Consider the following 12,787-nt stretch of genomic DNA (forward strand, 5'->3'; position numbering starts at 1 on the left):
AGTTGCAAAAGGTAGTAGTCAGCATGTGGGATTGTATAAGCCTTTGATAGTACCAGAAAGACCTTAGGAGGATATAAGCATGGATTTCATACTTGGATTGCCTAAAACACAAAGAGGAAATGATTATATATTTGTGGTAGTGGATAGATTCTCAAAGATGGATCATTTCATACCTTGTAAGAAAACATCAGATGTAGTGCATATAGCTGACCTATTTTTCAAGGAAGTGGCAAGATTGCATGGATTACCTAAGAGCATAGTTTCAGAAAGGGATACTAAGTTTATTGGTTATTTTTTAGAAAACTTTGGAAGGAGATGAAGACTTGAATTTGAAGTTTAGTTCTACTTTTCACCCATAGACTAATGGAAAGACAAAGGTAGTTAACTGGAGCTTGGGAAATTTATCAAGATACTTAGTTGGAGATAAAACTAGAAATTGAGATTTGATTCTTGAACAAGGAGAGTTTACCTACAATAATTCAGTAAACAAGAGTGTCTGAAGGACACCTTTTGAGCAGAGTTTACTTTAGTGGTGAATATTCGCCAATGGCAAATTTTTCACATCAACCATGTCGGAAATGGCAAATATTTTGTACTGTTTGGGGGTGGCCATGTCACCAGAACATTATCAATTTCCGTCATAGTCATGGCCCGATCGCCATATGTTTTATGCAAATAAATGTTTCTATGCGATGATTTCGCCAATACAATATATGGTGGACACACGGTAAATTTAATTGTTTCGCCTACACTCTCTGAGGTTACCTTAATAGATGACCTTAATTCGCCTATAGGCATGTGAAGATTTATTAGCCAAGGGGACCCAATTCGCCTGACATCTTGCTGATGCATGTCTCCGTTCACCCCAACTTTCGCCAGCTATATTGTATTCGACTATTATTTGGATGACCTATAATCGCCTCAAAAATTACATAAGTCGTATTTGGACAACCTATAAGTGCCTCAAAAATTACATAAGTCATGTTATAGTTATGCGGGATTCGCCAAATATCTGTATACCATATAAAATTCCTGCAGAATTCACCATATAAGGATTGGTATAAATAAATGCAAAGATCAGATCTATCTCAATATCTTAACACAATCTGGTGGGTTCTAGGCTTTGAATTCTGATCAATAGCAAAGTTTCAGACCAAGGAAAATCATTGTTGTTGAGTCGTTGACTGTATTGGCGACTGCTAGTGACCTAAAGCCTAAAGGTGAGCGATCATATTTTTGAAGTGGTATATTATACATTATAGCCTATTATTGCTTCTTCAACAAATTGATATTTTTTTGGCGGCCTTTATTTCATTGGAGATGTCAAACAGGAAGAGGGGTAGGAAACCTGCAAGTGGGGAAGGCCAGGAGAGGCCAACAAAAAGAACGTTGTCTTCGTACTTTGGCATTGGATGTGAAAATTAGGAAGGTACATCATCACAAGTACAAGTACAAAATTCACCACCTCCACCGCATGTTGAAGATGGCGGCAAACCTGATATCTCAGATCAGGATGATCTTGAAGAAGATTATCTGGTAGATACCCAAGTTAGCTGGAATGATATAATCGACTTGGGTGATAATGCCATTGATGATAATGCACGGAAGGGGAAAAGAATAGCCATATCAAAAAAGGGCGAACCACAATCAAAAAAGGATTAGGAGTGGGATATGTCAGTGAGGAATTTTCAAATTAATTGGGCATCAAAGTATCCATTCATTGAACTGGTCGAGAATCCAATTGAAGGCAAGCCTCCAATAGAATGCAGGTGTAAGATTTGCACTTGGAAACATAACAAGGAAATTAGGTTGCAGCTAAAATTTGACACAATAGAAAAGCATATGGGTAAAGTTTATGAAAAAAAATTGATAGACGGGGTTGAAAAACTAGTGATAAGATGGAAAACAAAGGATGAATGTAAGCATGTGAGGAATGCCGAAGAGTATTATTTTCATGAGAAATTACAGACGAAGCTTGTTGAAGTTAAAGGTTCTATTGAAGCTATTTTTGGAAAAGCAATGCAAATAGAACAATTGGAAAAAGTTGTTCAATTAAGCATTGTTTTTCATATTTTGAGCAGAGGGCATGCTATGACAAATTTCCCATCAATTAGTGGTTTATTACACTTTTTGAAAGTTCCTAACTTCCTAATAGACACTGGTCAGTAAACAGTGGATGGGAATGGGCAAGTTGTCTTGCTGAGGTTGAAAAAGAAGATGTATAGGAAAAAATAAGAGAGTCAAACTTCATTGCATTTTCTTTAGATGAAGTTACCATGGTAGACAATACTTCATGGGTATGCATGCATGTTTATATTGTAGAGAATCATACCCACCAACCTCATCTACTATCTATTGCTAAAATGAAGGAGAGTGCGACAACAGAAAATTTATTTCAACTAGTAAAGAGAAGTTTAATTGAATATGGAGGTATGGATGACATGACGGTAGCCAAAAAATTGGTTTGTGTTGGAGCAGATGGAGCTTCAGTAATGAAAGGTCACATGAACAGACTTTGTACAAAGATTGAAACTTCATTTGCATTGTATATTACTACAATTCACTACATGGCTCACAGAATGAATCTAGCTTTTGGAATTGTGAGCAAGTTTGCTTCGGTTAAAAAATTTGAAATTTTAATCAGAGAGCTCTACTCACACTTCTGTCAAAGTCCCAAGCGATTTATGGAATTTCAAAACTTTGTTGATGGATTAACTGATGGGAACAAGCTTCTCAAGGATAATGATACTAGATGGATCTCTTTGGATGGTCCAGTGCATCGAGTGTTTTCAGAATATCCATCCTTGATTGGACTATTTCACACAACTCGCGACGAATCAGATCAACCTAAATTTCTAGAACTTCTTGACAAGTTAAGTAATTTAGAGACACTCTTAACTTTAGCAGCTCTTCTACCCATGCTAGAGGAAATGAGGAATATTATGAAGGCTACCCAAAAAAGAGCTCTGTATATTGCAGAATATGCTTATGCTGCGTAAGATGACATGCCTGACCCTCGACAATCTCTATCGAAATCAACCAACACTATCTAATGAAAAATTTATTAAGTGGCGGACACTCATAGATTTGAACAATCCTGATAACTTTTTACAAATTAGTGCAGATGGGGAGTTGAGATACCAATGCACTTCTATGCCACGGTTGACCACGAGGAACAAGGAAAGCACCCCAGGAAGAAACTAGCAAGAGTTACAAAGGAAGATTTCGACAAGATTGTTGAGACTGTAACTACTTCTATGAAGAAAATTGCATATGATCTTTCCTCACAAATTAGAAGTAGATTCCCTCCTAACAACCTACTCGAAGCCATGTCTATTGTGTTTCCTCATTATTGGAGCCTCAACAGTGCATCTGATTTTCGAAGTAAGCTGCTGACTTTGGTAAAACAATTTTGCATTTCCAGAGAATTTAATGGAGTAACTATAAATGGAATATTAGATGAAACTCATCTTTGAGAGCAATCAACTCATTTTCCATACACTATGAAAGAACAATATGCCAAAATGGATAACCCCTGTGAAGAGGGATCAGTAACAAGGGTTTGGAAATATATAGCTGAGAACAAAACCTTGCGTGATTCAATGCCAAAATATGTGAAGCTTGTTGATTTATGTCTTACCATGATATTGGGTTCGGTGGAAGATGAGAGAGTTTTCAGTGCTTTGGGGTTCCTAAAATCAAAGCTAAGAAACAAACTAGACAAAAATTTGGAAAATTGCTTGAGGCTCTATACATCTAGGTATGATGTCCACACTTTTCCTTATGATAGGGCACTGCAAATCTGGAGGTCCAAATGTGAAAGAAGAGATTTGGGCAACACTTCAAACCAAAGTGCCAGTGGGACTACTAGAGCTACTGGTAGCATTGAGATGTAGTTCGGTGAAGATATGCAGACTCAGACTCAAAGTGAAGAAACCATAGACAGGAATCAAGAAAGCACTGAATTTGATGAGGATGAATGGAAACTGTAATAGTAAGAGATTGGTACTTATTAATCTTATTACTATATCTCATCATTCATATTACAAAAGCATATTACTTTTTGCAATTAGAATTTAATATCGATTTGTAACTATATTTTTCAACTGTCTATTTCCAGATTTAAAATAGCATAATAAAAAAAAATCATAATGTGTTTATTGATACAGAGATGTTTATTGTTTATTTATACATGTTTGAGTCTCAAATCTATGTGATACATGTCAGAACCATATGATACAATTCATTCAATAGTAATACACATGTCGAGAACTTAGATTTTCATTAATTCTTTCAAAATATAGCCATATGATACAATTCATTCAATAGCAATACACCAAATTCTAATCTGTGTGATTCTCCATACCAATTGCAAAAGTGAATACAAAGTTTCAAAACCCTTTGCAAATGACCTTGAATTCCCTTTTATAAAAACAAGAGAGCAACAACAACTCCTGTGTGATTCTCCAATGTCCATGCAAAAGTGAATACAAAGTTTCAGAAGTAGAACGCTTTGCAAAATTGCAAATGACCCTGAATTCTCTTTTATAGAAACAAGGGAGCAACAACAGCTTCAGGTCAAATTGCAAGCTTGCAACATGTGAACACTGAACATAAAAATCACAAACTTAGCACATATTTATATGGCCATCACAAGCTGTATTAGCAATTTAACATCTGCTACATGTTTGATGTCTCCTATTCAAAAAATAGAGTTCAAAATTAAATATTAATTCATGCCATGACAAATTAAACATAGATAATAGTAGTGCCTAAAACCTACTAATCAGAAATAGAGAAATGCATAAATGTTAAAGCAAGGGAGAATTTGAGAATACAAATTTACTGGCTAAAGTTTTGCACTGTGCATCATAGATTCATAGGCTGGATTAGCAAAATAGCAATAGCAAGTGCTATTTTTTTCCTATTCATAAAATAGATTCATAGGCTAGATTAGAAAAATAGCATTAGCTAGTGCATCATAGATTCATAGGCTGGATTAGCAAAATAGCAAATACAAAAAAACATAAAACCTTGAAATCAAGAATAAAAGAAGAAAATTGTGCAATACATACTATGATTCTTAAGAAATTTGTGCCAGTTTTTGTAGGGTGCTCCACTCTTCGTCTGATGGAAGGTCAATATTTTGTAAACTATGGAAAGTCAACTCCAACTTCGTCAACATTCCATATTCATAAGATTTACTTGACATCACTATTTCATCCAATACTGTATTTAGAGTTGTAAATGGTTGGATGAATTCCAGAAAGCTTTTGGGAGTTGTGTCCTTTGGAAGCAAGTCTAAATCAGACTTCATTTTTATCTCCATGATTTTTTTGTAAGTTTCTTCTCCAATGAATTTATTTGATGTGTCAACAGGCTTAGGCAAACCAAGTTTAATCAAATTATTTTTCATTTCTTGCAGCTTCACTATCTTTTTTCCACAACTATCCATAACTTCTAATGTTTCCCTTAGCTTCTGGCATTTTTGAATGATAGAAGATGTCTTAACTATGGCATCAATGTGGCTCTTAATTCCTTTGGATGCCAAGTAGCTGTCACTGGAACTGTAGACTACTTTCAGAATTTTTTTTGCCATTTCCTCTTTTGAATAAACATGTGTGCTCTTCTCATAGTGCCCTTTGATTTTTATAAAAAAAATGTCTCATACTTTCAGTCAATTGAAACCATTCACACAACTTCTCACTACTCTGCATTATTCGCCGCCAACTGTTTTCTTGTATATACTTCATTGTATTTTTCATATTGTCTTTCAATCTATCCTCCAAAGTTTTTATTTTATCATTTGCATTGTGCAGGTCTTCTTTCATTTGTGCACATTTTTTTCTTTCTTCCTCTACTTCCTCTTGCAAATGTTTTTCTTTTTCCTTCCCATGATCCAATAGGTCCTGTAACTTTCTCATTTCTGCGACAGTAGACTCATAACTTTTGTATAATTTTTGAAAACTGGCTTTTTCCTCAACAATTTTTTTGCTGCTTTTAGCCAGTTTTTAGTTAGGTCCTTCAATTTTGCATCCTTCTTCTCCTGCTCTGCAATTTCTACTGCAGAGCCCAAATTTTAAATCCTTTTCTGTAAATCATTGCACTTGCTATCTGCTGCTTTCCTCCTTGATTTTTTTGTTTTCTAGGTCTGCTTGTAACTTTTCTATTTGTTTCTCTAGTTTATTTTTTCTCTCTCCACCTTTAGCAGTGAAGTGTAGACCACTTTGTTAGTCCTTTTTGACACACTAATTTTGTCCACATTATGTACTTTGGAAAAATCCATTTGGAGGGTGCTAACTTGAAATTGAGAGGGATTTATTTGACTGTGTGGTGGATTTTTATCTTTAGATGTGTCTAGGGGCATACCAACCATGAACTCCATCATATCTTTCTATGGGTCATATGTTGGAAATACCCTGTTCCTTGCAAGTTGTTCATTTACAACTTCAAACACGGAATTCCTATGAAATGCTTTCTTTTTTTCTTTATTTGCTTTTAAGGTGTGTTCATATTTTTCATAGTAATCACGAAATTGAAAATCTGGGCTTGCTGAAGCAATTGAATGTTTGAAAGGTGACATAGGAATACCATAGGCTCGAGTTCCACTTATTCTTGTGGTTTTAACTAATGTTTGATGAGGATTACCAATAGCAGTTCCTGATGTTGTCCCACTTCCACTGACACTTTCATGTGTAGTTTTCATAGTCTTTTGAGGTGTGTGATCTGAAGCTGCAAATGATTGATTTGTAGTGTCAGTGGCTCTTGATATAGGATTCTCAATAGTATGAGATTGAGAAACTACCTCTAGTGGCCTCTTGCGAGAGATTTTTTGTTGTTGCCCTTGTCCAACACCAAGATAACTAGTATTAGTAGTAGTACCCATGCCAACCCCACTAATCACAGCGGTACTTGACTGAATATTAATAGGAATACTATCCCTAGATTCCCCACTAGTGGTAGTGGCACTTGATTCACCACCAATGGGAATACCATGATGTGGTGGTGGTTGTGGATTTGAACCTAAAACAAATGTAGGTGGACCCTGAGGGTAATGAGTAGTACCTATCCTTGATGAATCTGAAGAATCAAGTCCAATGACTAGTTTACAAGGACCTTTTTATTTTGAGTGTCATGGAAGTTGTACTTGAAGTGGATACCAAATGCCCTCTCTTTTGGGACCTAGACCACCACCTTCAAAACCCATTTTTTCCACAAGGTTTGCCCCTTTGCTATATTTTTCTTTCATGGACTCACTGACTCCACCTAATATTTTAGGGACTGTAGTAGTTGTTGGAGGGGGCTCAACAACAACCTCATGCTCATCATCATCACCTTCAGTCCCACCATGCTCCATATCCCACAATTTGCTAAACTCTGCATCCTCGTCGATGCTCTCAAATTCTGCACTTGTCTTTGGTTCACCAAGATTCCTCCTCATAGTCCAAAAATCATTTATTTTGGTTTGAGTGAAATAATTCTATTTACATTCGTGCATAATTGATTTGGGAATAGTTTTTTAGATGGATTAGCAGATTTTAGGTAGAAATTGTAGGACCTCCTATTTTGGATGCCCTGGCCCTCCTCTGTTGTCCTCTCTGTGTGCATTTGCAATGCCATAATTTGTGATGAAATTTTTTTTGTTGAAATGTTATTGTCAGCTGCAATTTTCTCCATCTCTTTTTTAACCTCATCCTAGGAGTCCTTGTTTCTAAGCTTTTCTAGCAATGGCTTACTTTCATGTTGACATAACACTGAAGAGTTCCCATTTTTCTTAAGCCTTTCTTGAACTACACCGATTGGATCATACTACCAGAGACCCTCATCACCAAAGTTAAAAACTATCAAGAAATCATGTGCCACAATGAATGCTTTTCTCTCAAATGTGAACCCTCCACATGAGAAAGGCAAGGAAGGAAATATGCTCTTCTTTTGTTGACCATGGAAGTGTCTATCTGTGCTCTCCAATTGCTGTACATACTCTAATGCAAATACCCTCTCTGTCACATGTATTGGAAGTCTATATGGTTTTACTGCCAATCTGTAAAACCTTAACACAATGAATTCTTCCATGAAGATCCAGTCAGCGAATTCTATTTGACTTCCGAGTTGAATGTAATCTCTATAAGACACAGGCAACCTAGGCATTGGAGTGCTTGTTATTTTATTATACATTGGTGCCAAAAAGAAGTCTACAAAATGGTTGTAGTTCTTTCTGTTATCATGCATCCTTATCTTTGGGGTCCAATCATATATTGGACACTCTGTTCTCTTCCCAGTCTTCTCATCAATCTTATAGCTCACAATTTGAAGCTTGTTGGTCTCAAATATTGCATGATACTTGGATAGAAGGAGATAGCACAAGTAGGATGAGAACCTAAATGTCTTATAGGAACCTTTTTTGATCATTAGTAACTATTTTTGCATGGATTTTACAATGTGCTCAATAAAATTATATCTTATTGGCTGACCCGTACAATGGATATTATAAATCAATTCAAGAAGGCTTGTACCCACTTCCCTATCATTTTCCAATCCCAGGCAAAATGATAGCAAGGAAATAGTATCCCCAACCCATGGAACAAAAAATTTAGAATCATAAGGAGGCTTATGATTTTGATCCAACACAATACCAGTACCAATCTTTATTAGAGCTTTGATAAATGAATCTCTGCGACTTGGATTGAGACTCTCATAATTCTCTACCAGCTTTCCTAGGTCAATTTGGACGTTTGAGTTTTGGGCTTCAAATCCTAGGTTCAACAAACGAGCAAATTCTCCCTCGTTTATGGATAGAATTTCCTCTTTTGTATTTTTCTTGACAATTGCTTTTTTATTTTCATCATAATTTTTGGTGCAGACCATGACAAAATTAGGGCAAGGGAATACATCAGGTAACACCATGCTTCCCAATCCAACATCCCACGATGCGATTTTATTTGTTTTTTGTTGTAACTTTGGGTTGAAAATAGTAAATTTTGCCCTGGATGCATCTGCTGCCTTACTAGACAGTGTATATCTAATATCTATGATACGCTTTTCACCATGGATAGCAGAGTCATAAATATCATGGTATTCATTAGTGAAACCTGGTGTTTTAACCGGTTCAGTTAGGTACATTTTGTTTTTCACTTGGCTTCTTGTAGAACTACTGCTTCCTATTTTCCCCATCACTATTATTGTTAATAAGTTAAAATAATGCTAGATAAAAACCTGAAAATGCTAACCCCCAAATTGGACCACGGGATTACCAAAAGAAAAAAAGGCGAGATGTAGGTGTTCTAGATTTTACCCAGAAATTGGAATTTCTATTTCACTAGATTGGCACAAACAGTCTCTGTTGCAACTTGCATTCCTCAATCTAGTAGTTGTTTCTGAATCTCCCTTGATTTATAGGTTTGTCCAAGAAATGAAAGACGATTATGATTTACGAGTCTCTTATTTTGAAAACTCTAAAAAGTAGAAAAGTAAAACCTAAATGGCAAAATATCAAGAATCATGTTGTAATTTTATTAATTACTATTAATAACTATTCGATGCCGAAGGACAAAACATTCATTGCTTCAATATAAATTCCAAGGACATTAAGAATCATGTTGTAATTTTATTAATTATTATTAATAATTATTCGATGCCGAAGGACAAAACATTCACTACTTCAGTATAAATTCTGAGGACATTAAATGTAATACGTTCGATTCCGGGCGAAGTTCTCCCAAATGTGTTCACTTCCCACATTCGGGCCGAAATCCACCCTAAGTCGTTGATCTTTGCTCATCCAATGGACGAGGGATCAAGGTACCTGTTGTGACTTTATGGGTCTGTTTTTGAAGTCTGTTTAACAATTTTAAACTTCCGTCCAAAAAAGTGCTTTATAGACTTACTTATATTTAATTAAATTTAAAATGTTTCAATTCCGGGTGAAGTTCTCCCAAATGTGTTCACTTCCCACATTTGGGCCGAATTCCACCCTAAGTCATTGATCTTTGTTCATCCGATGGTCGATGGTACCTATTTTAAGATGTAGTGGGTCCCATGACTTCTGCCATTTTTTTGGCACATCACCATAATCGTGTCACTTTTCGGGTTTGATTTTTAGTCTATTTAATCATTTTAAACCTCTGCCTGAAAAAAAGCTTTATAGACTTAATTATATTTAATTGTATTTAAAATGTCCAGTTCTGGGCGAAGTTCTCCCAAATGTGTTCACTTCCCACATTCGGGCCGAAATCCACCCTAGCCGTTGATCTTTGTTCATCCAACGGTCGATGGTACCTGTTTTAAGATGTAGTGGGTCCCACGACTTCTGCCATTTTTCTAGCACATCACCATACTCGTGTCACTTTTCCGATTTGATTTTTAGTCTATTTAATCATTTTAAAATTCTACCCAAAAAAGAGATTTTTAGACTTAATTATATTTAATTAAATTTAAAATGTCCAATTCTAGGCAAAGTTCTTAGAAAGGTGTTCACTTCCCACATTCGGGCCGAAATCCACCCTAGCCATTGATCTTTGTTCATCCAATGGTCGATGGTACCTGTTTTTAGATGAAGTGGGTCCCATGACTTCTGCCGTTTTTTCTGGCACGTCACCATACTCATGTTAATTTTCAGGTTTGTTTTTAAAGTCTACTTAATCATTTTAAAATTCTGCTCGAAAAAGAGATTTATAGTCTATAGACTATAGACTTTCACTTAATTCTATTTAATTAAATTTAAAATGTTCAATTCCAGGCATTGGGCAATAGTTTGAGATAACTATTAAATATAATGTTAATATTATTTGTAAAAATTTTAAATTCAAAAATAGTATAAAACATGAAACTTAGTTTCTACAATAAAACAAATAACTAAATAAAAATTTAAATTTTGATATGCAATTTGAAAGGTAAAAGTTTAATATTAAAAAGAAAACATTCAATATTAAATCTAAAATATTAATTTAAAGTTTAACAAAATTCTTTGAAAATATGTTTACGATATATAATTTACAAAAATATTTTAAAAATATATATAAAATTTCAACATAAATTTAGTCTATTAATTTAAAAAAATGTGCAACTGCAGTCCTCAACCTGTTAAGGCAAGTAAATTTGGAAAGTACAAATGCCAAGGTGGCGATTAATTGTTGCACAAGGAGTTGTCTGTGACATGCCGCATGAAAGGAGGAAGGGGAGGATGGCAGGAAATCTTTTTCCTGATCTCATGGCATTAATGTCTTATCATGCACATTCATTACCTGGCCTATAAGAGTTAAGATGGAGGCAGATTTTTTTACCTTTTGATCTATTTACCACTTTTAGCTTTGAAGCAGCTACAGAACAAATCTGTAGCTCGTAGAATTGTACCTTTTGTAAGACATTTTTTGCAGGAAGTGATTTTGAAATTGTAGGTGACAATGGAGGCCAATTTCACACTTCGAACAAACAAGAAGTTGGTGCCCTTTTTCGGCAAAGTATCTGATAAACGAATGCAAGGACTGTTCAGGTTTAACGAGGAGAAGTTGTCAGCGGCATCTCGACTGCTGCTTGCGGAGGAGGTGGCACATATCAGTCACTGATATCAAACTAACATGGAGGTTTACTCTTTGATTATGGCATGGGCCTATGAATTTGAACTGGAGGTGGAAAAGGTAAAACTCACATTGGTCAAATTGATTGATGGGGAGTTTTTGATTAACCTAGATTCAATCTTGGAGTGGGTGGTTCCGAGAGTTGGCATTCGAATTATTGAAGGGGACGACCAGGAGGAATTGCTTCCTTTTATTCATGGCCCAGAGGATGAAATCAAATACTAGTGCCGTGAACGATCCCAAGTGGGGTGAGAAGCGATGAAACTCTGTGTTAAATTAATGAGTGTGGATGAAGTCTTGAATGCTTTGCATGTGGTGGAAAGGATGGAGGTTGGTAGGGCATTGAGAGATAGGGCTGAAGAAGGAAGGGCCATATAGCTACTGGCAAGCTTGGAGGGGGACCCCGACTTCGAGTTCCTAAACTGCATTCCAAAAATGAAAGCTAAAGCAGCAAAAGGGAAAGCCAAAGCATCGACCTCTGAGGAGGGAAGAGACTAGGAGGAGGTGACCCAGGGGGATAGTGAGACTGAGTGAGCGGCCTATCAGCAATGAACTACTTTTTTTGTTTGCTTGCTATAAGCTGTGGACAAATTTTTGTATCTTGAAATGTTTTAATTAATTGAATGAAAAAACCTTGACCGATAAACTTTTGTATCTTGCAACTTTTGAAATTTTGTATTTTGAATGACTATATAGTAATAGTATATATTTATAAAATTATAATCAACCATAATCAATGTACAAATAATTAATGGAACGAATTGAAATTTTTTTTTATAGCATTACATAAAAAGATCATGGTATTAAATTTATTTCCATTGTTTAACAAATAATTGAAATAATGTAGCTCATATACAAAAAGCATTTGAAAAAAATTAATTAATAAAAATGAAATAGAATTATAGAAAGCATTTTTATATCCATAAGACTGTAAGAGGCAAAGTGAAACAAAGTGGAATTTGAAAAATTATCATTAATATTTATGCTTTTGAAATTTACAATTTTTTTGTTAAAGACTTGAATCCCCCCAAAACTTAAAAGAAAAAATGAGTGAGCCACTGGCACTCAGCCTGTTAGGGTTCAAGGACATAGGAAAAAAAAACTACATGTAGTGGAATTGTTTACAATTTTTCCCTAAGAATCTTGCCCTCCTTCCATGTAGAATTCTTCATACAGCATAAGCTGAGAGAATTCTTCAAGCCACATGTAGTTTG

This window comes from Cryptomeria japonica, chromosome 4 (assembly GCF_030272615.1).
Source record: "Cryptomeria japonica chromosome 4, Sugi_1.0, whole genome shotgun sequence".
In the NCBI taxonomy this organism is placed as follows: Eukaryota; Viridiplantae; Streptophyta; class Pinopsida; order Cupressales; family Cupressaceae; genus Cryptomeria; species Cryptomeria japonica.